Source organism: Diceros bicornis, chromosome 24 (genome assembly GCF_020826845.1).
Source record: "Diceros bicornis minor isolate mBicDic1 chromosome 24, mDicBic1.mat.cur, whole genome shotgun sequence".
Classification (NCBI taxonomy): domain Eukaryota; kingdom Metazoa; phylum Chordata; class Mammalia; order Perissodactyla; family Rhinocerotidae; genus Diceros; species Diceros bicornis.
Window position 1 is genome coordinate 6,882,983 of NC_080763.1, and position 20,721 is coordinate 6,903,703.

The following is a 20,721-nucleotide window of genomic DNA, read 5'->3' on the forward strand; positions in this document are numbered from 1 at the left end:
CACCATCCTATATACTTTCCAGGCATTGCTCCGCTCTGAAGAAGCTTGGCACTCATGTGCCATATTCACCGTTAAGAAGTTGCCTATTCACATCCAATCTTCTCCCCATCCCTCAGCAACAAAAGAGCAAGAGTCAGTCATTGGCACCTGCTTTTGGAAAGCTTCCAACCTAATGTATAGACATTGTCATCTTCCATCCATCTGTCTATGCATTTATATAGCTGGCTCTCTGTTGATTGATCTAACCTATCCATGCTATGTGAATTGAGCCCTTACACGGTGAGAAGTCTCTCCTAGGCCACACCACTTGGAAAAATACTTGTCCTTTTGTGATATTGCCTGGCTAAATGATCTTTAGGGACAGACTTCAAAAGGCTTCTTTAATCCTATACAGTGTCACAAGCCTCACTCTATATAAGTTGAAGTCATAACCTCTGAACTTTAGGGGCAAAACATCCTGTAGACTTAACACACCATGAAATGACCATTGGATGAGAGCTGAGAGGTGTTTGATTTAATCATTGAGCTTTGTGGTTGAGGGATATTCTAAAATGGTTTATGATGATTTTATCAGCCCACTTGAGTTAATGTTGAATTTTCTATTTGACAGGACCTGCCAATTTCCCATCTGTTGGATTTGAGTATTATACAAAATGCCCAAGACAAATTGTAATCTCTTTACCATCATAATCAATGTACAGTGCATATGGTGCACTTGGCCTACAGACAATGGCTGGGGGTTAGGGCTGATCATTATCTTCATATACTTCCTGGTTGCCTGATGCTTCCCTTCATAGTTTCAGATTCGGTGCCTGAACTTTGCAGTAATAGAGAGTGTGCTTATTGGTGGGGATTTACTCAAGTCTGGGGCATTTGTTAGACCTTCAGATTCTGCTCCAACAGCTGCCTTTGGCTTTTTGTTTCTCACACTGACGGTCTCTCACTGCTTTTGATATGAAAGCCTCTAACCTCTCTCAGAAAGTGTGATAAGAACTCTGAATCCCACCACAGTTGAGTTCCTTGATAACATTCCAGAATCTGAGAAGGGAGCTTGCATAACACTGAGACAGGAAATGTGTGGATTTGCCCCTCCTGGGAGCAGAATGCAAATCCTGAAATTTATAGTTACTGACGTATTCATGGGTTCATGAATACATGAACAAGAATGGGTTCAATAATATTAAAACACCTGCCTTTACTATCAGGAGATGTCTACAGGACATTTTCCCAAGTCAAAATTCATTGATTCAGTCTTCTGTGAGGCAATTCACGGACTTACATAAATTTCTCAACCATGAATCAGTAGGATAAGCATCCTGTTGATTCCGACAAAATTAAAACCAAGCCCTTCCTTCCCAGTGGTTAATTGGTGACAACGGGTTGGGAATGAGCAGACTAGTGAGGCTTGCTGAGAAATATTTCTCCCTGGACAGAAAATGTAGGCGCCTTTCACCTGTAGCTTGAGCGTAAAGAAAAAGGTGACAACGTTACAGTCTAGATGATAAAACCCCCAAACGCAGAAAAGATCAGGATGCGTAATGACTTTCCTATAAGCACCCCACCATGCTCCCCACACCAGGGAGAGCAGTGTCCTTTAGTCCAGTGACTTGACTTCGCATTTGAGAGGCTCCATGGGGTGAGCCCTACCACAAATGAAGCCCACCTCACAAATTAATAGGTTCTGGGGGAACAACACCATTTTCATTGCTCCCAAATGTCATCAAAATCCAGGGACCTATGTAGGGTGTCATCTCTATGGTAAGAAAGGCAGAATGGAAGACAATCCTGGCCCTCAATGTTCCCACCAAGTGTTTGGTGGTACATGGTACTTCTTTTGCACTGGATCATTCCTTTTATGCCACAAGAGACACTCAGATTATACTAGTTAAGGTAATACTAGCCACTGTAACAAATAGACACCAAATTTCCTTCTTTTTCTTGAAACAGTTCAGGCAGGTGTTAGATCAGAGATAGTGCTGGTCGATGTGGCCATTCAGGCACCCAGGCTGACAGAGGTTCCGCCATCTTCAACGCATGACTGCACCTTGCAAAGGTCACCTTGATGGTTCTCCATCCCAGTCAGCCACAATGGGGGAAAGCATGGAGGAGCACGGATGTCACTCTGAGAAAGTCACATGGTCTAGAACACAGCCACATGGTCACACAAAACTGCAAGGGGATCTGAGACATGGAGACTAGCTGAGTACCCAGAAAGAAGAGGAAGCAGCATCTTAGTGAACAGCTGGCAGTCTCTGACCCATAGATTATCAAGCAGAAATCCCTGGGAAAAGTAAAGCATTGGCTATTAATGTTAGTGACTGGCATCAGGTTTTGTTAGGTAGGAAAGAGCAAGAGGACTGGAAATATGAGGAGGAAGGTGAAACAACAATATCCTAGATGGTGGTGGTGGTGAGGGGTCAGTGCTATACCTGAGGGTCCATCATGTTCTTTAAGATGACTTCCCAGGGGATGATGTCACCCTGAGCCATTCCTGTGGTGTGACAAGGTCCTGCTTCTGGCCAACGGCACCATGGCTGTCAGAGGAAGGACCAAAATCCATGGCCAGGGAACAGATCGAAGTGGCTCACACAGAGAAATGGAAACTGTGAGCCTTAGCCATAGACATAGAAAAGATCACAAAACTGACTTACTTGCAGGGTTAACTCTGAAAGGAAGGATGAATGTGGTCAATTTCAGTTCATAGAGCTATGCAAAGCCAGGGTCAGAAATAGCATATAGAAAAATCCATATGTCTTCACTCCCAAGCATGCATCCCACAGGCTACAGCAGCCATTGCCCTTGAGGGAGAAAGACGGCATCAGAAGGTTCTAGGCATGGCCAATCAGATTGACAAGTAAACACTTACTTTCTTTGCAACAGACACTTATGGACTGACCTGAAGTTGGGCCCGAAACACTGTATAACTTTTGGCTAAAAAAGGCACTCCATCGCTTAAGATGAATGACAAGCTGGTCTCTTAGACGGTGCGTTCTCCCACTCATCTAACACAGCTGTGAAGTTTGATTTGTAATTCAATGTGTTCTTCCATTTTTTCTTTTGTTGATCTGATTTTTGGCTACTCGACATTAGGTAGCTATGCAGCACTTTCCCAATGGTTTACTACCCATTCTCGCCACATGTCAACCCCAGGGTCAGGAGGAGAGAGCAAGCAGCACTTCAATAGCCAACCACAATCCACGGCATGAATGGAGGTTCATCATTGCCATGCTATGTGCTGGGCTCCAAAATCGAGTCTGGCTTCCAGAACTACACAGCTTACTTTTAGGGGCTGGTTGTAGGGGCTGATTCACTGGAGAATCAGTGTCATCAAGCCACACCTGTTCAGATGACAGACCCTTGAGTAGTCTGATGTAAGGGAGAAAGCACAGGATTTGGAGCCAGGCTGCTCTGTTTGCCCCTGCCGGCTGCTCTGTGCATTTGGGCAAATTACTTAACTTCTCTGAGTAGCAAGTGTCCATTCTATAAAATGGCAATTATAATGCCTACTTTATAGACCATTAGAAAATAAAAATAACTGCTTTATTGACTATCATACACTAGACATTTTATACATGTTGTTTAGTCCTTACAACTATGCGTTGAGTTAAGCATTATTCTCACGCTGTCCATTTTATAGATGAAAAAACAGGCTTAAAGATGAACTAGGGGGCCAACCCCGTGGGGTAGTGGTTAAGTTCAGCACACTCCACTTCGGCAGCCCGGGTTTGTGGGCTCAGTTCCTGGGCGCAGACCTACACCTCTCATCAGCCATGCTATGGCAGCGACCCACATCTAAAAGAGAGGAAGAGTGGCACAGATGTTAGCTCAGAGCTAATCTTCCTCAGCAAAAAAAAAAAAAATATATATATATATATATATATATATATATATATATAAGAAAAGAAAGATGAACTGGCCAAGGATCTGGAGCTAGTAAGAGGTAGAATTGTGATTTGAATCCAGAGCTTTCTCATCCAAAGTGCATAGTCTTAATGACTGTGTTACCCTGCTGAGAAGATAAAATGAGATAATTTAGGTAAATCATAGTACTTGGCCTCCAGAAGCTACTCAGAAAATGTTAGTTTTTTTTCCTTTTTTCCTCTACTTTTGTTTTTAACGTCCTAAGATACAGCTTGCTTTTCTGTGCTCAGATAATTCATACTGTACGTGTAGCAGGCTTTCTTTCCTTCACATTCACTTAGTAAATATTTGCTGAGTGTTGACTACGCCCTGTGCAGACACTGAGTATTCAGTCATGAACATAAAAGATGCAATCCCCCAGCCTCGGTGTACTTGCAGCAATGCTAATGGCGTCCGTCTTCCAGGAGTCTCGGAATACAGAGACTGGGCCACGCTGCACTTCCTTAAAATGGATTAATACCATAGCATTTGCAACTATAATATTATGTTACCTTGGACACCAGGCAATTAGCAAGTAATTAAATCTCCCCTGGTCTGAATACACCTGCAACCAAACTGCTAAAGTTCTGTTACACTCGTTAATTAGCATGAGTTGAATGACAGGATAATTAGAAAGGAAGTACCTTCTCTTGGAGACTAGAAATAAATGATTAAAAAGTGGAACGTGCTTTTAACACTTTTTTCTTGGGCTTATATTAATGTAGAGTGTATGGATGGGCCCACTGTTTATCAATATTAATGTCTCTGGCAGTGAATTCACCGAGGGAGAATTCACTTCTGCTGATATGTATATTCATCCTTTCGACACCACAAAAACTTTGAAAATAACTATTGCTTAGTCACTATCTGATTGCTTCTAACAATGACAAGAAACCATCTCTCAGAGCTAATAGTGAAGTAACTAAAACCTGATTAAGCACAGGAGTACTCATTCTTATTCAGGAAACCACAATTTCATTTTTATGACCACCTACTACAGAGACGCTATAGAAAATAGAGGACTCGCCTCCGATTTTTCTCCCAGCCATTATGTTACCTGTTTCAACAGAGTCTGATGTCAGCCTAGATGAACTGACACATCAGGATAAATTAGCTTTTTGGCTATAGAGTCTTTTTTTTGATAAATGGAGAAAAATATTCAATAGATCTTTAGAAATTATGTTTCCCCATTTAAATCCCTTGGCTCTTTGATTAACAGATTGCTTTAAAACCTTCAGTGAGAAGTATCACACTATCCTTGTGTTATCTCCCCTAAGGAACCTCCCGACATCTCTTAACTGGGGACAAAAAGCCCCCGTCGGGGCTGTGTGGCTGGTTCATTGTGCACGCTCTGCTGGACCTGCCACCGTTGAGTCAGTGGTTCTCGTCCTTCCACCAGGGCCAGGCAGCCTCCAGCCCTGCAGCCTTCCAGGAAGGCCGTGAACCAGGGCTGCTGCACGAACAGCAAGTTAGAAACAGACTCGGGACAAAGTAAGAAGTCCAGAGCCCCCTTTGGGTTTTTAAATGTCTATTATTCAAGACATTTGCTGGCCTTTAAACAAAGCTCAATGGACAAACTTCAATGTTCCAAGCTCTAAAGGAATTTAGCTTAATGCTAACACAGAAAAAATTCCCCAGCCACTCATGTAACTTTATTAGACAAAGTGGAGCATGCCCACTCTTAAAGAAGAAGAAAGAAGACATTATTTTCTTGTTCAGAGATTGTGCTCCCCTAGGAAGGGAAGGCATTTGAAGTAGCAAATGTAGACGTTTCAGGCAAATGTGTACTTTGTCTTCAAATGAACAGCTTTCAAAATGATCTTGGTTCAGCTCCCTTTTATTTGTATCTTTTATTCCCCGACAATGCCAGCTGAGGTTACCCATCTCCCAAAAGCTACCAAATGGACGAGTAATTGTAAGCCTTGGTGATTTAATTAGACTCATTCTAAACACTCACATTTTTATCAATTAGTTAATGGGCTAAAGAGAGTCTCTTTGTTGGGGCCAGGTCATTTGGAAGCTAGAGGCTTCTTGAGGGCAAGAAGCTGAAGAACTGCAGCTTTATGTCTGTAATTCACCTCTCGAGGCCTTGGTTGTTCAATTAGGGGTGACCTCCCTTCCCTTCCATATGCCTTCCGTCAGGTGGGGTTTCCGTGTGAAATAATCACTGAAGAAAAACGAACCAAAAAAGGAGACTTCAAAAAAAACTAGAGCTGGATAAAAGCAAAACAAAAAGAAAAGTTCGCTGTCTTCAAGTGCTTCTCAGTTATTTATTCAACTAAAGTTGTTAATTGGTGGCTTCCCCTAAAAATAATAATTCCAGGTTTTTCAGATCATCGATGCTCCTGATAACAGATATGGAGAAATCTTCTAAAATAGTGTTTTGTCTTATCACACAGGCGAATTCTAAAAAAGGGATGATGTGCTGTGCTTCTGAAAAAATTTAATTTTGTAAATTATTGCCATCAACTTTTTTGGCTTGGAAAATTCTCTGTACTATTTCCTTGTGAAAAAAGCCTTCCATTTGTGCCTATAGTTATAATAATGAATACATACTAGGTGCATTAAATTAAGGATTATTTTGCTTCTTAACAAGCTAGTCAACTTCTACTCTTGTGAGAAGTCTGTGGGAAATTCATAAACTGTACATACTTATTCCCACTTGCTGATTACTGATAAAATGTGAAGAAGCCTTACACATAAAGACTAGTAGTGACAAAAAAAATTAATCTGTAAGGAAAGGATAAAACAATTCACAAATTAAAATATACAAAAGACTATACTGAATGATCTACTAGGAAAAATCCACACCCTCAAAGAATATACACGATTATTCTTCTTTTCTAACTAAATCTATAAATTGCCATGGTTCAGCAACATCAGTATTTTGAATTTAAAGAGAAAAGATACATTGATTTTGAAGCCAAACACTTCAAAATAGTAGCAGTTACAACGATAACTTCTTTGTTTTCTGCTTGGTTAGAAACCATTCACAGACGAAAAAATCAAGGACTGAATTTTTGAGAACCATGCAGAACAGAGAGGAAATGACACTTGTTTTGAAGATTTGAACAAGAAAGGAGCACAGATTTTCTCATTTGAGAAAATCTGACTGTATCAGGCATTCATCACAAACTTCGAGTCCTATCTGTTGCCCCCAGTCATCAAAATTAAAGACATCAAAACAGCTGGTAAGAAGTAGCAATTCCCCGTTCCTCCTGTAATTATGTGCATGTATCAGCCGTTCCCACCAGTAGCAGTTTACGTTTATTGTTATGGTCAACAATTATACTGTGTATGCTTGGTAAATACGCTGCTCTGCTGCGCTGCATAAATGTGCCCTTTGTTTCCTCCATCATTAGGCAGACAGTTCGTTCTGTACAATGTCCAACTTCCAGACAGGTGGAATAAGGAGGTGGCATCTGTCTAAATATTGAATGCCACGCTTCCCCCATCTGCTGTAATAACAGCACCGGGTCTGCTTTGGCTTCAGTGATCCCCTTCTGCATACAACCAGTCAGCCATATGCCCTATATAGTGCACGTGCCACCAGAGTAACAGGGTCTGCTTTGCAGCCTCTGAGCTAGGAACCAAACAAGTGGAGGAAAGAGGAGAGGTGGAGGTTGGAGGTCAGGCACGTGCAGGAATCAGCAGGTGATGGTCAATACGGCTAGTGAGAGCTGCTCAAAGAACCAATAGAAGAGGCCTTCAAAAGTCAATGACCAGGGTAGAGCACACTGCCAATCAAATTTTACAGGGCATACCTTCCAGGCTAGGCAAATAAGAAGATTTAGAGCACATGGCAGTTCATCGTTTATAATCCTGTCTTAGCCCAGCATGGCTTAGTGATAGTTCAGTGACAGATGATGAGCACATGACAGCTGCAGGATCTTATACAAACGCATACAGTAAAATTAAAATTAAATTAGTGACACACGTGTACACATTGGTTGTGCAACAGTTACACAATCTGTTCAGGACCCCTCACAGGCTCTGCCACTATGCCCTCAATTCAGGGCGCCCATAAGCACTTTCAAAAGGCACCCGGGAGGTGGTCCTAGCCAGGAAGGGCCCTTCCCCTGGGCAAAGGTAGAATTCAAAAGACCTCTAAGGCAAATGTAGGTGCTCAAGTTCCCTCACACAAAAACGGCAAAGTGTAATGAGATTTCCCATTGGCCTAAATACAACTGACCCAGGGTTTTGAGTATTTGAAGGAGGAAACAGAAGGCCAACACAACAGACGGAAGGAAGTAAATTGGCCTGGAGTAAATCATCTGTAATCTGCTGATTTTATTATTGAAAAATTTTCTATGTTTTTGTAAAAACATGAATGCCTGTACTTCAGAACTCTAATTTGAGTGTAATTTCTATTGTTTTAAATGTCTGTTCTTTGTTATAAATTACAAATGTTCTTTCATTCATTGGAATATTTGTTTAGATAACATATCGTGATAAAGGAGTTTCTCAAATTGTGTTTCTCTATGAAACCTTATAAAGGTGTGACGTATTTTTGGAAATATAAGTTTATATTTTAAAATTTTTACTCTCTTCCCTTGACTTAACCCATTTTGAAAGGATCTGTGGTGACTGTGTTTCACATGGACATTTGCTTCAATTCAGGTTTTAATAAAACCTCCATGTTGGCAAGCAAAATGTTAGGAAAAAAAAGGAAACAGTGTTGGTTCTTGAGCTGCTTGTCACACCTCTGTACAGTGTCATTTTCTTTTGAATTCACAATTTGCAGAGTCCCGGGAAGGAGTTTGTAGGGAAAAAAAATGTTACTACAGACAAAAATTATTCTTACTGATTTTAAGTATTTTTATAGTAGTCTAGAAAAAAGTTAACTTTCTCAGGAAATCAACTCAAATATAATAAAAATGTTTCCTCCACATGTCCAGATCTGTTTACAACTGACGAAATCTAATCAAGAGTTATAACTTCACAGCTCTGAATGTTTATGATCGTTTACTTTGTATATAATTACTTTATAAATCCTTCTATATAAAATAACTCATGAAGATTTTTTAAACTAAAAACACTTATTAAAAGACTATTTTAAATTATTAGAACATTATATCAAAGTTGATTTTTTACACATAATTATTGTTAATCCTCACAGCATCTTTTGAACACTACCACTGACACTGACTAATGCCACAAAGCATGAAAGGAATAAGCAATTTGACCAAAGTTACGTGCAAAAAACTCATCGGTGGAGCAAAGAGTCAAAGAGCTTCTTACTTTGCCTTTTAGACTTTTATTATAGACTCAAAACTTCTTCACCTCATTGTAAATTCCTGTCCCACTTTTGGGTCTCCTCTTCTGCCTTAAATCACCTCTGTCTCCCACGTTACAAAACATGAAGAAAACCTTGAAGTCTGTGAATGTGTTTATGAATCAAAGAAAGGCCTGGGCACCTTTTTTAAGGTGGGCACCAAAGCCTGACTTCTAGATGCTTGGGGGCCATCTCTAAAAACTCGAAAGAGTTGTATTTTCCTAAGGATGAAATCTTACCTATCAATGCTGATGGTGTTTTGGATATAAGATATATTGGAGAATTTCAAATTCTCATGAGGTAGCAATAAAATTACTTCCTGTTTTCCAACTGAAGAATCTTTGAACATTTCCTCTTTGTTTCTATATGAGATCCCTTGAGGTCAGGTCCTACTGAATATACACACAAATTATTACATGCCTCAATTAAAGAGATTTCCTGCAGCCATCAGTAAAAAAAAAAAAAAAAAAAAAACTTTCATAAGCAACTGTTTTATTGTTTAGTTGTTACTGCTGTTTAACCAAAGTTTCTGCTGGATCCCAATTCTCTGTCCCATTCCCAGAAGGGCCGTCAAACACGTTTCCATATTGGGCACATGTGCTGTGTGGTTGTAGAGAACAGAAAAAGCACAGAAGACACACATGCTATGACATTCAACATTTAATGTAAGACAGCAGAAGACTTTGTTGGAAAGAAAGAAAAAAGCAAATGACAATTTTGAACCTCTGTTGCCACGCCTTTATTTGGTATATCCAAACAACGGGCGGAAAATCTGCCAGCTGAAGACCGAGTATTCAAACCAGATTCCTGGTTTATCCAGGTCACGCGTGTAGTCTGCAGACCTGTGAGCACAAAAACCACAGGGGTCATCGTCCCAACCTGTGCAAGGCTTCAGAGCTCCAGACAGACACCAATGAGGATGCGCACACAGGGAAAGACGCTTTTCTGCCAATGGTTGGAGGAAGGGGAAAATAGACACTGATAGAAACTAATATGTATGTCCTTTAAAAAAATGCACATGTTCATTTTTGATAAATAGGGTCACACAGAGTCAGAAGTCAAGGGCAGTCAGGTTGTTGGCAAAGTCGTCCACAGGGATGCGATGCCCCACCTACGATGGGAACAGTACCAGTCACTGCAGGCAGTCTCAAGTTTATGGAAAAATGACACAAATCATAAAAGTACCAAAAAGTCACAAAAATTAGGTCGATTATTGGGTGGATGGAATGGCGGTGTTTGGCACAAGGGTCCTCCGGCTCGAGTCTCAAGTCCCAGTTCCTGCACAGTCCCCCGTAAGGATCGAGCTTAGAGCCTTGCTGAGTGGGCAGCTGGGCGTGAGAAGGTGGGTAGAGGAGGATGTCCCTAAGTCACTAGACAAACCTTTTTTTAAAAAAAAATCTCATTATTAATATTATTTCCAGCCCCAGCTCTTCATTAGAAATAAAAGACTTGTACTCAGGAGCCACATCTGAAATGATGGCTATCCTTAGAGGGAAAGAAGGAAGAAAGAGTTAGCAGTTCACCCTTTTATTACTGTTATGATTACTCTGTATTACTTAGCACTTACATGGCACTTTATTCTTTCCAAGTGCTTTACAATCCTTAATTACTTAATCTTGAAATATATTTAGGAAGGCACTTGAATTTATTTGACGCTGCTATTCAAAACCTATTTTGCCCCATTTTCAGCCCCCACTCTCGGCGGCACTTTGTCTCCCTGCTGGGAAGTGTGGTGCGGGCAGGGGTGGCTGACGGCAAGGCACCCCTGAAGAAAAGTGGAGCGGGAGGGAGGAGAGGAGAGACCAGTCTGGGAAAAATAACAATAATCAGCAATGACTACCACCCTCTCCTTCTCTTCAGCATTCTTTGCCAATCCTGTGTCTTTCAAATTTTTAAATAATCAGTAATTTCTAAAATGCAATAAATATATATTATGCATACCATACACACAACTGATTTTTCTAACTGAATTATGTTGCTGGTCATGCAAATAGGTAATCCTGAACCAATTAAAAAACAAAGGCACATTGTAATGTAGTAATGGAAGTTTCTGGATGCCAGCTCCTAGGCACAGTCCTTAAAGACAGAGAAGAAAAAGAAAGAGAAACATGGAGAACAATATCATCATTCTATCACAGTTAACTTGAGTCTACTTATGCATGATCAAAGACTGCAAATATAGTTTAAACAGCATGAAATAATCGCTGGGTTTACAATATGAAATCATTTTTAAAAGCAAAACCGACAACAATCCCGGTGCCACTATGTTTGGGGACTAAAGACTCATTTTGTGATGCACAGCCAAGCCGAGGTAGAAGTAGGGAAATTAGGGTTAAGAGGCTAACCTCCCTCCTGCGGTCCCTTTGAAGATTTCTGTATGCTGGGGGAGAGGGTCATGAAAATGTTGTACCTCCCTATTGCAATTAGGTCAGTGGGCCAAAGAAAAAGCTGCTCTCACCCCCACACGCCGACGCAACTGCAGTCCCAAAAGAGGCGCAAGGGACAGGACTCGGCAACACTGCCTGCCCTGGAAAGGCCAGCCCAACGGCAGGGAACGGGCCTTCCTCTTCCCGCTGCGGCATTTTGACAAGGGAGGGAGAGGCTAAAAGAAGCAAGTCTTCTTTCCCAATTCTTAAGCTTCTCCCATCTGACGAGCATCCACACAAACAAGGAGCGTGAGGAAACCAAAACAAACCATGCCCAGAGCTTGGCGATGAGGGCGAGTATTCAGCAAGATGACGCGGACGGCACTTGCGTCTGGACTGCCTGCCAGTCCTTCCTGAGGAAAGAAGCCGGCACGGGAACAGTCCCTCTGGTTGCTTGGAGGTGGTTGTTTTTCTAGCTTCATTTCTGACACTGATGAGGCAAAGGAGAGGCATATAGAAAATTTATTAGAGACCAGAAACTTAATAAAACAGCTCTAAACGTGACAGCATTCATGAAAAAGATTAATTACTAGGAGTGAAGAGGCCTGATGCCAGGAATTTATAGGATTGATACAAATACGATGCCCTGCTGGGCTGCTAGGCCCATAAAATGCAACCCTAATCTTCAGGCCTATTGTTGTTTTTGCAGAAACAACAGGCTTCAGCCATGACAACAAAAGGGTATATAATAGAGTTTCAGTAGGGGAAAAAAAATCACTATAGCCGTGGAAAATAAACACCTTTAGAGAATCTGTTTGTGAGCACTTAAACCAGCCTTTTCTTAAAGTGCTGGTGTTTACAGAGTGAAAGTACCATTGTTGTGTTTATCTCAGAGACCAGCTGAAGGAAAGGGAGGACCAATTAGTAAGAAGAAATGGGGCAGGTAACCGCTAGCCTGTGGTTCTGATGGGCAGTGGACAGTTTGTTCTTTAATTGGGAAATAATCCAGCCGCCTTCTTAAATAAGAGAATTCCTCTTGTAAACACACAGGAAGACCTCTGCCTATATCACTACTTCGGTTCCTTGTAAACTTTTTTTAGGCGCCCCTCCACCTCGTGGTTCTCCTTATGCATCTTGCCCATCTCTCATAACTGATGTGTCTGACATTCAGAAACACTTTGTGAAACCACAAATTAGTCATGGCAGAAACAAGAAAAGAAGCTCAACTTGGCAATTGGATTACACTAACCAATCGGACCGATGTCTGCCTTTGTTTGTACTCGCCACCCTGATGGTGAAGAGAAGACAACTTTCATAGCTAGTAATTTGAGGTTTGCACTACATTCATATTTAAAATCATATACATTTTTCTGGGGACCAACTGAAGGGAAAACATTGTGTTTTCCACGTTCATGTGCCCGTGACATCTTTGAAAAGTGTGAAGGGGCATATGTAAAAATACCTGTTCTAAGTGCAACCTGTGTTTACATATAAATTATCTTGACGTTCTACGTCATTCAAAGGGTTCATCTATAATATATGGTGTCTGTTTCACACGCTAACAGTGACTTTTTAGTTTGAAGTCAGCTACAATCAGTAGTCTTAAATCCTCCCTGTCTCTGGGATTAATTATGGGCACTAGACAGCAATGGCAATCCTCTCTTCCTGATAAGCTGCATTGGGGAGTCGGAAAGAGGAGAAAATAGGCCTTTCAAGGTTAGAGAGTAACCGGAGCTGACATACACAGGTCTTTCGTGACACCCATTTGAAATTGGAACATTAATGATAAAACAGCCTTCATTCTTAGAGCCTCTTAGTAAAACACCCTACATGCAAGACATGCCATTTCCAAATGCTTTCTGCTTCTTCCTCGCAGTAGAACAATTGAAACAGCCACATACTTCCTCTGCAGTGACGCAGCAATTGTTAAACAAATAAGTAAACAAAATAACAGTAACAAAAACCCCAAGTCAGAATAATGGACCAAGAGCAGGTGTGGCTCCGTCAGTCAGCATCTTCCCAGCTTCACGAACAAAACCTGCGGGAACACTGGCCACACGTGGCCCGGACACCCCTCCTCACCCTGGACAAAAAGAGTTGTGGTCTCTGCCCACAAATGCACAGAACAGCCGCCTGTAACTGACCACCTACCTACCTGTGCTCCCTGCAATTTGCAACCTAACGATGGAGTTTCTGGTCATGATTGCTCATGCAGACTTGCTCATGTAATAAGATGCTTAAACCACCGTATTGTTTTAGCAATATATTATTCTACCTGATCATCACCTGCTTCTAAAGCCTGGAGAAGGGGTTCAATGATTTCTTGAGATCCTTCCCAGTCCTACTTTTCAAAATCTAAGATGTTTTACTGAAGCGGGCTGATTGTGTCTTGGGTACCTTCTCCATGTTTTCACTTGAGAACTCCTAGAATACCTACAAGATGCTGGGCACTGCACTGGGGCTGAGGGTACAATGGTGTGCAAAAACAGTGGGGATCCTGCCTTTGGAGGGAGGGGTGCAGAAGAGAAAGAAGACCAGATCCTTCCAGGGATTGGGAAAAGCCTTCTTGAGGAAGTGACATTTGGGCTGAAATCTTAAAGAGGAGTAGGAATTAGCTGGGTGAAGGAGGAGTAGTAATTAGCTGGGAGGGAAAGTAGAGGGCACAGCATGGGCAAAGGTCCCGAGGTGGATGAGGGAGGATTCTTTTAAGGAACTGAAAGAAGGTTGGTGACTGGAATGCTGGGAGGGAGGGGTTCTTGGCGCTAGAGGAAGCGGCAGAGGCAGGCAGGAGTCCAACTATAAGAGGGTCTTGCATAATTACAGAAACCAAGTGGCTTTTTTCTTACAAAGTCCTCTACTCTTGCAGAATGTTTTCAATTGCATTGTGAACAAATGAGTGTAGACTCTCACTTTGGAAACTCTCAAATATCTAACTATCCAAAAATACTCACAAATAATGTAGAACATACATAGAAACCTGGGGTTTACAGTCTAGAAACTGGTCAGACATCCAACTCCTGTTTTGCACTTTACACCACACTTTAAAGCCTTAAGCATCTAAGAAATTTAGAGCTGTAGCCAAAATGTTCTCCTCGTGTGCAGGTTAGTCTCTGAGTTAGTGACTTTACTAACACGCAGATGAATACTCTTTTTATAATTGGCTTATAGTCAACAGAATTTTAGTCTTTTATGGACAAAACTTTGATTCTATCGTAGCTCAGAATTTGTTTCTTAGTGTCTTCAAGAGATTTTTTTAAGCTAAATACCAGCACTGAAATACCATCCTACTGAAGAGAGCTAATTTCTGAAAAACAGACAAACAAACCCAAAAAGTCAGCCAAATTTGTCATGAGATTGAATCCTTTTGCCAATGTGGACAAGGGATTGAACTAGTTGTAGCTACACCTTTACATCAGGAATAGTTTTGTGTTACTGGAAAGTGGACTCCAGGAGAGGCAGTGCAAGGGAGCCTCGTAATAGGGATGTGTTGAGTATTGCACTTGACGCAAGTGTCACTAAAGACAACATCTTTGTTTTTCTCAGCCTAATTGAATATGGACATTACTGCTGGACGAGACAGTATTCAGCACTAAATTTGGCCGTTTCTCAATTCATAAACAGCCTCCGACACATTGACTACTCTTATTTTACTGATTCTTCTAGGCCTTTCTCAAGCTCTTCTGGTTCTTGCTGAGCTCTAGTATTTGGTCTCCCATTGTTGGCCATATTTAGTAATGGATATATTTTCAGGACTCTCAATGAATTGCCTTCTTACCCTATATTCTCTTTTCTTTTACTCAGTCCCTGCTCATTTTAAAAAATATTGCTGTTATTGTTTCTGAGGCAAACACTCTTTTGTATAAAGGCAGTGCTCTTTTCTCTGTCTACCAGGGACGGACCTGCTCCCCTTCTGTGGTCTCTTTAGCACCGGCACCAGGAGCAGCAGGTCAGTCCTCTGGGCTTTGTTTTGTTTTCTAAAGTTCATCAAAAGTTCTTAGCACACTTTCTGTCAAGAGCAGCGCTTAATTTTCAGGAATAAGAACCCAAATATCAGAAACACCATCCTCCTCCCATTACTGAAGAGCAACTATCACAGTAAAGCCCACTCAATTTATCCAGAAGCTCTATTTGCTGCTTGTTAATTACTTAGCTCTCCAGCAACTTTCTAGGCTGTTGGCTTTTTAGCCATTTCACTTATCATTAGCACTTTCAGCAAAAAAAAAGAAAACAAGAACAACCAGAAGGCTGAAATTTCCATAAAGCAGCCTTGGTTCCTACTCAGTGCATTCAGAATTTCCTGATTTTGGACTTAAAAAGGGCTTTAGGGATCACCTAGCCCATCCCAGACATGAGGAAACCAAGGCCCAGGACCCCATGTGACTCCCTAGGACACAGTGCTGACATGATGGCAGCCAGGAGATGAGAGCTAGCCTGCTGTTCCTGGTCCTGTGTCTTCTACGTCATTGTAGATACTCTTCTGAAACAGGAGATGGAAGTTGGGAGTTCTAGTTCCATCTTAGCTTCCTTCCGACATTGTAGTTTTAGGGAAGTCACACAATTTTTCTGAAGCCCAGGATGGTAACACCTGCCTTACCTATTTCACAGTTACTATACAGGAAATTACTTTAAAATCTATACAGAGATTTTTTGTTTTGTTTTGAGGGCAGAAAAAAATATACTTGAAATACTGTAGTGAAAGATATCTGGTTCCCCACAAGATGGCAAACAACTCAGGATACTGGCTTCCAGCATTAAAGCTTAAACCCTAGAGGTGCCACTGAAGTGAGAGGGGGCTGATGAATCCAGGACTTAAAAACCCTAGCTCTCCCCTGGATAAATCAGCACAGGGAATGCAAGGAAGAGAAAGCAGAGAGTAAGGTGTCCCAGACACGGGACAGGCTTGGGAGGGAGCCTGTTCCTGCTGGGGACTGTCTCTCCCCCACAGTGCCTGGGACATCCTGTGCACAAGCCATCCCCACCCAGGGCAGAGAAACATCAGTGCCAGCCTGGCATGAGCTGGAGGCAGCAGGGCAGGTAATATCAGGACAGCCTTGAAGCCCAGTGGTAGTGAGGAGCTGGTAACACAAGCTATATATTTCTTGAAATTCCAATCAAAACTCTAAGAGGACTTTTTGAAAAAAATCAGCAAACTTATTCTAACTTAAATATGGGAGAATATGGAACCATAAATGGCTAAGATCCCCTTGAGAAAGAGGAGCAAAGAGGGAGATGCCCGATTCACCCTACCAGACATGAAAGCATGCTATAGAGCCTTAGTAATAATAATTTATGTGTGAGAAAAAAACTTGTGTAGGTACAGGAATAGACCAATGATTCAGAACAGAGTCTAAAAATAAAATATATATGTAATATAATTATGTAAAAATATATGATATTTCTCTTATAACCCATAACTTTGTATATGAGAAAAGTGTCATCAAGAATCAGTGAAGAAAAGATGGACCATTCAGACTATGATCCAGTGTTGGAAAACTGATTCATTCTATGAAGAAAAACAAAACTTGATCTCTACCTAAAAAGGTGAACTTCAAAGAGAATTAGAGATATTAATATGAAAGACAAAACTAAAAAGCTAGTATAAGAAAAATGTTGGAGAACATCTTTGTGAACTTAGAGTGAGGAAAGATTTATTTTTAAAATTTTAAAAGCATAAACCATAAGAGGAAAAATTGACAGATTTGACAAAAATAATAAAATTAGTAATTTTTATTCAACAAAGGACACCATAGGCAAAGTTAACAAATGGGTGACATATTAGGAAGAGATATTTGTCCCGGGTAAAACCAATGAGATATTAATTTCTAGGCTACAAAAAGAACTCCTGCAGATCAATCAGAAAAAAACATGAACTCCAATAGAAAAATGGTCCAAAGATAAAAATATTCAATTCACAGGAAGGGAAATAGAAAGAGGTAACAAATACATGGGAAGATAGGCAACCACACTCATAACCAGAGATGTGTCAATTAAAACAACAACAAAATAACTTTTATGTCCATAAGATTGGTACAAAATTGGAAAGTCAGATAATGTCAAGTGTTGGAGACTATTTGGGGAATTATGACCCCTCAGACGTTGCTAGTGGGAGTGTAGACCCAAGTACAGTTATGCTACTATATAATCTAACACTATTTATGGTATATAACTGAGAGAAATTCTCACACAAGTCCCAAAATGACCATGTACAAATATGTCCCTGGCACATTTTCATTACAATTGAGATTTCAAACAAGGTAGACAAAACCAAGGTAGATACATGTAACATAATATTCCTTAGAGGTCAAAAGCAATGAACTGCAAGTACATACGGCAGCAAGAATGGATCTTAAAAACAATGTGGAGGGAAAAATTAGAACTGGAATGAGATCTATAGTACAACATCATTTGTGTATATTAAAATCATACATATACAAAAAAAAAAAAACACACTGCATCTCTTCCAAGAATACATACAGATCCAAGGAAAACCATGATTTGCATTAGAGAAGGTGCCTATGGAAGTGGGAGGACGAATGAGAATGAGGTTGGGAGTCAGGATGGTGCGATGTGAACTGAAGAATATGATTAACTCAACTGTCTGCACCTGAAGTTAAAAATAAAATCCGTCTAGTGGAGAAGTTTAATGAACATTATTTTTTAATGTGGTAAGACCAACAACAAGGAAAGGCACATTGTAAAAATTAAATAAAATGGTCACTTCCGACTTTAGAAACTAACTTTCTCAAGGATAGACAATCCCTACTGCCTCATAAATTCAGCATCATCCAGGGAGTGATTCTAAATCTTAAGCATTTCTTCACAGAGTCTGCCTTGTAGACCTGGTATAGGGGAGCTGTGCATCTCTAAAACAATGTGAGAAACATTTTATTAACATCCAGAATAAAAACTTGTGTCTGTTCTTCAGGGCTAGTTTCAGAGAAAACCACTAGGACGGTGACATAATAGTTTGGGGAAGAGACTAAGTGCTATTCGTTGTACATGCAGACAGCACCCACTCTGCATATTTTCACCAGGGATAATTCTAAAGGCCTAAAATATTAGAAACAAAAATAAGGGCATCCATTGCTTTATTCACTTTATTTCTAATTTTGTTATTAGCATCTATACAATGTTTAAATGAAGTATATTTTGAAAAGTACTTTCTATTTCAGTGACTCACAGCTGTGATAATAAAGGTGCTCAATATATAAATACTGTATTTGTAACTTTGTTTCAAAAGGACTTCATTTCCAAAGGAATTTCTTGGTACGTGCAGTATGGTCCCTATAGCTACAGAATGGACTGGAAATGAATGACAGCCCTGTGAGTTCTGCCCCTTTTAACTCCGAAGTCATTTGCATGGTGTTGGGTGGTGTTGAACTGGTGGGTTGTAGATCCCTGAACAGCATTTGCTGCTCCTCTAGTTCCAGCCCTGCATAGAGTGTCACCAGTGCGTTACTAATTGAACATGATGGGCACTACGTTGATTAAAGAGAAAATTGCATTCTACTTATCAAATGCTGATTAGCATAAGGAGCATATGTGCTTGCTTTCTCTTGCCCTATTCAATAAACATTTCATTAAAAAATGAATTCTGTCACTTGGGAGATGGGGCTCTAACTCATAAACTTCTTACTTGGCATGTAATATTCAGAGGAACTTGATATAGTCCATGGTGTGTGTGTTGCCATATTTATTTGAAAAATTCCCCACGCAGATCTTGGTCAATATTTCTCTTTTAAAATAGGGGAAGTAAAAAAGACAAATTATGTGAGGTCCTGGCCCCAGGCTGTGAAGAGCAGCTGACCGAGGTCCCCTGGGTAACAGACCAGAGCCCTCCTGGGGAGAGACGCCAGGAGCCGGGCTGCTCCTCTCTGAGACAGCACCACAGTTGGGCTGCAAAGGGCCTGGAGGATCCAGCCCCCTGCTGCAGCCACCAGAGCCCGTGTCTATGCTACTTTCCAAAGCAGCTGTGAATGCCTCCCGTGCCCTCCCTACCCTCCCTTCAAGAAAAGCTGGAGGAGTGGAAGTGTAAGGAAATTAGGTGAGTCAAGAATGGACTCTTTCTCCTCTGCGGGAGTTGACACCTTTTGGTGTGTCTGCCAGGCTCACAATGGCTTCCTTAGTTCTGGAAACAGTTCTCTTACCCGGCCTGTCAACATGGTAACATAGCTTGCACTTCAGGACCCCCAGGATCTTCGCTGATTGGATTTAGGGGGCGGGGGGTGGGGGTCACCTGTCTCAGGCTGAGCCAATTAATCCCTTCCTCAGATTTTGGAACTAGGTGGGAGAGGCAGCAAGCTAAATCACGCTGGTACTTGGAGTCCTAGTGGGTATGCCGTCTTCTACCACACGGACCAGAGAGAGAGGGTTGCTCAGAGAGAAAGCAAGCAAGAAAGGAATTAAGTAAAAACATGCGGAAAAGAAAAGAAACATAGAAAACCCAGAGGCTTTGCACTTTATGTTCCAGACCACCTCCTGCATCCATGCCCTTGAGTCTGAATGAAAACCCCTGGGAACTGAAATATTCTTCTCACTTTTGCTTAAACCAGTTTGACTTGGTTTCTTTTCCATGAAACCATTGAGTCTTGACTAATTAACATAACATTTTTCTTCCAAACAGTTCGAAGTGACAGAAAGAGAGTTCAGGAATCATCACTATCCGTGAGAAGCTAGTGCCAAGATGTCCACAAAAGTTTGGAAGATGGAGAGCAGATGGCCAACCAGGAACTGACTCAGCAAAGCAGAGAAAACGCTACTGTCAGCACCTGAGAAGGGAAAGGCCAAAAACAAGACAGAACCAAAGCAAGAGGATTTATGCCACAGAACCCAAGAAGGGGTCAGGATTCGGAGACACCAGATATCATTAAAAAGAGTAAATTAGAGGTGAGGCTTTTACACTAAAAAGTACAGTCCTGCATGTGGCTGCTCATACATGAGCCAAGTGACCAGCCTCCCTTACACTAGCAGGAGATAGCAAGGTGACTCTGAAAAACTTGAAGCAGGGGGGCTCTGGCCACAGAGATGGGCTCACGAGGCGAAGAGGAGGGCAAGAGTGAAATGCTTCACTGAAAGATGGAGGGGGTGATTGACAGCTTGCGTGCTGAATCAGGATCACCCAGCCCACTTTCCTGCTCTTTCAGAATGCCAGGTGTCTGCCTTAATCTTAATATGTTCAAT